A 6,369-nucleotide genomic window follows, 5' to 3' on the forward strand; every position below is an offset into this window, starting at 1 on the left:
GCAAATTCCTCACATTTTGAAGTGGAGGCATGGCTGAGGAAGTCAGTGCTGGGTGCCGGATTTAATAGTCTGTCAATAGTGGAGAAGAGTGTTCTAGAGTTATTTTTGTTTTCAGTGATGATCTTGGAGAAGTACGCCCTTCTGGCAGTGCGAACAGTGCTATTGTAAGTTGCCATGCATTCTTTGTAGATGATATGATGGACCTCTAGTCTTATTTTTCTCCAATTTCTTTCCGCTGCCCTGCATGATCTTTTGAGATTATGGATGGTGGGGTTTATCCATGGCAGTGTTTTATTGTATGACTGCTTTTTAACCTTTACAGGTGTGACTTTGTTTAGTGCGGTACTCAGGTTGTTGTTGAGAGCAGTAACCATTTCATCTACAGAGCAGTTCACAGCACATGGATCATAAGAACTTACAAGCTCCGAGAATTCATTTTCTGCTGCAGCATCTAGAAATCGTTTCTGAACCAAACATTCATCCACGGTCCTAGCTAAGAACAGGGGGCTTTCAAAGAATACACAATAATGATCAGAGATTGGGATTTGGGCCATGCTGGTGTGTGGCCTCTGTGACATGTTGAGTGAGTTCAAGGCTGTCAAGCAGATTTATGAATTCTTTAATATCGGTGCTGTTGTTGATATGAATGTTGAAATCTCCATTTAAGATGATTCTGTCATAACTGCTGGCCATAAGAGCAGCCAGATCAGAGAATTCTGTGAGAAATAGAGATAGCTGTTTTGGAGGCCTGTATATTGTTAGAATGAGTACTGCTTGATCAGCAGTAGCATATTATGCAAAATGCACTTTTTCATGTTTTCCAGTGAAAATATGTGTCCCCGGCCTGCCTTCAAACTCCCCTGATATGAGAACAATCCTCTCTCTCCCTCTCTTGCTTGCTCCACCTTTCAGTGAATGTCGGCCAAAACGCTCCGTTTAGAGTTGTGCCCGGCTATGACGTCATAGCCGGGCAAGCACCTCCTCTGAGCCGGAGACACTCCCTGTGCTGCCTGTCTGTGCCGCCCACTGAAAACCTACGAGTCCGCCTCCCGCTGGCCATCGTTTTCTCCGGGAACGCTACACAGGCAAACTACGATGTTAAAGGCACTAGGAAAGCACAACAAGTCCTCTGTTGTTGGCTGCAGGAACGAGCACAAATGTCTGCATTTACTCCCGTCATCTGACCCACAGAAGACCCAGTGGATTCATTTATTAATTTTATTTTTAAGTAAAATGTCCTCACAACACCGGTAAAGTGTTGCGTGTGTGTGTGGGTGCTAACCATTTTACTTCGGACTGCTTCTTCATCGACGGTCGGTACAAAGCAGGATTTACTTCAAAACTGAAGCTTAAGGATGGATCAGTACCGACTGTGACATAACTGCAGACATGGCAGCGGTAAGTTTTTGTCATCTTTATGCTGCTTTACTGTGTATTTAGCCTCTCATCCTGCCGTTAGCATCGCGGCTAATATGTGTAGCATCTACTGTGTGTGGACACGCTGGAGTATAATATTGAGGAAAAGTCAAGATAATCTGTGTGAACGTTAAGCCTCATATGAAGCCAGTTAACTAAACAGAATAGTAAATTGGATGCTGGTGACTGTTTTTCATGTCAGTTTTTGTGTGACTTCATGCTGCTGGGTTTGTGTTATCGACTCTGTTGTTATGGACGCTTCCTCTCTCCTCTGCCTGCTGTGTAACTTAGATTAGCATCAAGCTGCTAACTGTCTCATACCTGAAATGTGTAGCGACCTGCTGCAAAATCAAGCCGAGAAACTTGTGTTCAGACTAAATCAGGCGTTGTGATTAGTGCAGGTATGCAGTTGTGTTTATCTGTGCTTAGAATGTAAGAACCAAAATAATCAGAAAATAAGTTTAATTTCTCCGGTACAACAGCTTCCTCACCAACACCACCCCCTCCTCTATTCAGTGTTTACGGTGCTTCAACACTGATGCGCTAAAGGACGACAGTACGGTAACAGTAGTCCTGCATTACATTACATTACAAACAACACAGATGGGGTGCAGGACATGCAGGAGGAGGAGAGGGACACGTCCATAATGACGACTGTTTTGCTTTGATATCAATACAATTCATAAAATCATGTGACTACTCACTTTTTACTCACAAAAACGGCATAGTAACAATGACCAAGTCACACACATCAGCTGTTATTATAAATATATTAGACCATAGCAGTGTATGATTGCATGTATTGTGTCAGTGGCATTTGAAAGACTCTTGGTGTTTCCATTTCTTGGAATGCTGTGCAGGTAAATGAAATTGTGGTTACTTTTAATTTGTAAAAAATATTTACAGTTGTTCATTATTTACGTCTTTGATTTTCTCTGTACTGCTGTACTTTCAGACTCTGCCTGGCTGTTATGTATTACAGTGAACCTGCTGACAAACCACACATCACATCTGGTGGAGACCAACTCTTCAAAGTGCACTTCCCAAAGACCATGAGAGGAGCCTGCAGAACAAAACCAGTGAAGACTGAGCCCATGTTTTGTAAGTGTTACATTCTTTTATTTGTAACTAAAATTAAGTCATGTACATGTTGTATTTACTGTATCACTGTAACAGTTGTTGTAAAGGTTTCAACAAAAAAAAAGAAATAAAATAGAAAATTAATAACTTATATAAATACACACATAAACATAATGCACTGACTTTTTTGAAGTTTAAACAAAATTTTTCTGCAATATTGCACAGGATATGTGGCCAACTTAATGGACCCCATCTTTGAGAAAGTGTTTCCGGACCCGGTGCCAGACAGGGATGAAGATCCAGAGGACCTGAGTCCACAGTATGAGGAGCCAGACAAGGAGAAGGTCATCGCCAGCTGTGTGTCCTGGTTCAACTAAGAGGAGGTCTGAATCCAACATAGAGGCCCTGGGCATCAGGAAACGTGGTGCCAATCCTAAGAACCAGACAGGCTTTGACAAGGAGTGATGAGGAAACCTATAGGCTGATACCTGTAACGAATTAAACATATGGAAAAGATGTCCAGTTTAGCCTCAAAAACATCTATCTTTGATGTGTCAAAGTTTTGGGGTTTTTTTTCAAATGGATTCAGTGAATCTTTCAGTTTACTGTCATGGATGATAGGTACATCATTTGACATGTTATACGATGTGATATATGCAATTCAATAAATGCCTCACAGTATGTGTAAAACTTGTGTCTTGTGAATTCATGTTTAATATGAACAGTATCTGTTTATTTTGGGGTGTGCTTCTCCATTTATGGTGTTTAGTGAACACTAATGTTATGCCAACTTAAGTAATGTAAAGCAAACTGTAAAAAATCTGACATATTTATCTTCATAAATACAACTAACAATATTGTGAACATCTTTTCTGTCAGTGTCATGAAATAAACCCTGACAGGATGATGCAGGACCCTGACACAAAACAGAGGGTCTTACTTCATTCTGAAGAGGTTTATTTTATAATACTGACCGGCTCACTGTACATTATCCTGCTCAATATACAATGACTTATCACAATCAGAATCAGATATACTTTATCGATCCCAGGAGGGAAATTGGTAGTGTTACAGTTAAACTTATTCAAGGAAGACTGGAATATAAGTATATACATATATTTCTACAAATATAAGCATATAGTATATAGAAATTAAGATAAAAATATTCTGTAGAGATAAAGCTTTTAAGAAATAAAAATAAAATATTAGTTAACATGTGCATTGTGAATTCAACTATATACAACAGTAGAAAAAAAACTAAGACGTGTAAGAATATGTAAACATATGCGTTTGTATGTAAGTGATGTACAACAATATATACAGCAGTGGTACACATACTAGTGTAAAACAGTATGCTGAAGATAGGGACAAGTGTTATAGGATACATGTATTATAATAAGAGCATTGGTTGATTTAAATGCTCATATAAATACATTTATCCAGAGTCTATTCTAAGATTTGTTGTGAGCATATCCACAAAATTTAGAAAAATATAAATATTTCAACAAAATATTAGGCCTATGAAATTCAAACCTGAAAGACATTAGACAAGCTGTGATGGATGAGCAGGAAGCTTTGGCAAATTTCAAATACATAATATAGGAACAGGTAAATTGTTGCACATTATGTGGAGACAGCACAGTGTAGTTTACAAACCACTGCACACAGCCTTGACGACTGAAAACTGATGATAAAATGATAATAAATTATACAGACAGACTGAAATTTTTTATATATAATAAAACAAGTTCAGTATTATGATAAAAAAAATGTGGCTACATAAAGGACTATTTTGATAGTCATCTCTGCAGAGGATATTGTAAAACAAAGATAATTATTGTCAGCAATCGTCAAAATATGTCAGTAATTGGGACACCTGTAACACTTGTAGAGGTCCTTTGTCCACAGAGTATTAACGTGTCTCACCGGAGGCATGACGGTTAACTATATACACATATTATAATGTCGCTTATTCGCCAAAATTTCCCTCAATAATGAACAAGTGGAGTGAGTTACAGTTAGCATTAGCTACCGAGCTAGTTACATTTTAACGTTGTACCAACACACACATCGACTAACCTGTAAAGTATCAAGACACACAAAGTTGTAGACTTACCATTCAGACACGTCCGGCAACATCCGCAGTGTTTGAATTTCTGCAGGAGTCTCCTCTGGATCAAAATTAGATGTTTAAAATCTACCGCGTCTGACAGCAGCCATGTCCGTCATGGCGTTCAGCGTAAACATAGCAGCCAGGACCGGCTGATTCAAGCCACGCCCACCACCAGAGAGGGGCGCGACTAGTCACAGCTCATTTGCATTTAAAGCTACAGGCACAGAAACAGCTCGTTTTGAGAGAGGCTGAAATAGAGGGGTATAAAGACACGCTGATCTGTATGATCCGAGTGGTGTTTTATGAAACAAACTTCGAAAGCATGTTTTGAGGACCTCTGAGACCTATAAAAACTTATCAGAAAGGGGCATAATATGAGACCTTTAAGCACAAGTGCAAGATACTCGAAAGATAAAAACGTACCGAGGTCCACCTTTGTACAGATAGATAGAAGTTATAACCTGGTGGGCATGACTCAATTACAGTCACATTGCTATTTAGGTCTAACCAGGTTTCTGTTAAAAACATAAAATTCAGTTTATGATTTGTAATAAGATCATTAATTAAAAATGATTTGTTGGTTAGAGATCTAACATTTAGTAAGGCTAATTTAATAGACCTAGTGACAGGGACTAAGGCAGTGTGTGGCAGACAGGGAATGGATATCAAATTTGTGGGGGTTGCTGAGCACGTTGATGACTCTCTATAAGGTATTTTACTAATCACAACCCAAATGGGCAGCGTTGTAGGGGAGGGTCTTTGAGTTATTGAAGGCCCCACAGGGTAATCACTGGCTCTCCACTTGATACTTGATACTGAAGGTAGGAGGGTTGATGGTATAAGTGACCGACAGGGGGAGCTAGTGGAAGGAAGCGTGCTATGTGATGTTGCTGTCGACGGAGAAGAAGATTCCAGGGAGGGGGTGTGGGATGTAAACAGTCAATCACGAGGAGAAGACTGTATGCTATGCTGTATGTTATCCGCTAGCGTTCGGCTACCCATCCTGTTTGGGTGAATTTCATCTGTCTTTAAGAGGGAGGAGCGATTCCAGAAGAGATTAAAATTGTTGATAAAACCTATATCGTGCAGACTGAAGCCAGGTGTGCAGGCTGAGGATTCTGCTAAAAACGACCCGCCCCCCGGTTCAAAGTGGGAATGGGGCTGGATATAAAAACTGACTTTCCAGTAGTGCTTAAAAAGTTCAGAAGGTCGATAAAATCCTTCTTGGTCAGCTCAGACTGCTTCCGAGCTGCATTGTTTGTTCCCACGTGGACAATCACTCGCCGTGTAGAAAATGGGAGTGAGCGGAGTAGTCCCGGGAGTTTATCCAAAATGACAGGGGCCGTGGCTCCTGGAAAGCAATGGGTGGCAGCGTTAAAGAAACGGATGTTTCTGATTATTGAATCGCCAATTAATGTAGTTGGAGAGAAGAGGGGACGAGGACCTGACAGCTGTGGGCTCTCTGAGTTCAAGGGTGCACATTCAGCCTCCGAGCTGTGTGCTGACGCAGTCGGCCGAGGGTGGTGCATCCAAGTCGGCGAGCACGGTGGCGGGGCAGCAGCATCTGACAGCGAATGACTCCCTGTTGGTGCAGGGCGAGGAAGACTTCCAGATCGTCTGAGTACAGCCTCCTTCAGGATCCTGCGACAGGAAACAGAGATCAGTTGATGAGGGTCGATGATCAGACTCTGCAGTGGAGCGGTGAGCCACCCGGCAAGGAGCCGAGGTCACTTCGTGGGATGCAGGACGTTCCTCTGCCA

The 6,369-nt window shown here is 41.1% G+C and overlaps 2 long non-coding RNA genes across 2 annotated transcripts; one reads left to right on the top strand and one right to left on the bottom strand.

Annotated features, from left to right (window-relative positions):
• Positions 1-1,095: 1,095 nt before the first annotated feature.
• LOC146327303 (uncharacterized) lies at positions 1,096-2,949 on the top strand. The gene is made up of 3 exons (XR_014770590.1): positions 1,096-1,398; positions 2,372-2,517; positions 2,722-2,949. It is a non-coding gene; the product is annotated as an uncharacterized LOC146327303 (long non-coding RNA).
• Positions 2,761-4,993, bottom strand: LOC146327304 (uncharacterized). The gene is made up of 2 exons (XR_014770591.1): positions 4,613-4,993; positions 2,761-2,984 (listed from the first exon to the last, which is right to left on the bottom strand). It is a non-coding gene; the product is annotated as an uncharacterized LOC146327304 (long non-coding RNA).
• Between the last annotated feature and the right edge of the window lie 1,376 nt (positions 4,994-6,369).

Source organism: Lutjanus erythropterus, chromosome 5 (assembly GCF_056507025.1).
Source record: "Lutjanus erythropterus isolate fLutEry1 chromosome 5, fLutEry1.hap2, whole genome shotgun sequence".
Classification (NCBI taxonomy): Eukaryota; Metazoa; Chordata; class Actinopteri; order Lutjaniformes; family Lutjanidae; genus Lutjanus; species Lutjanus erythropterus.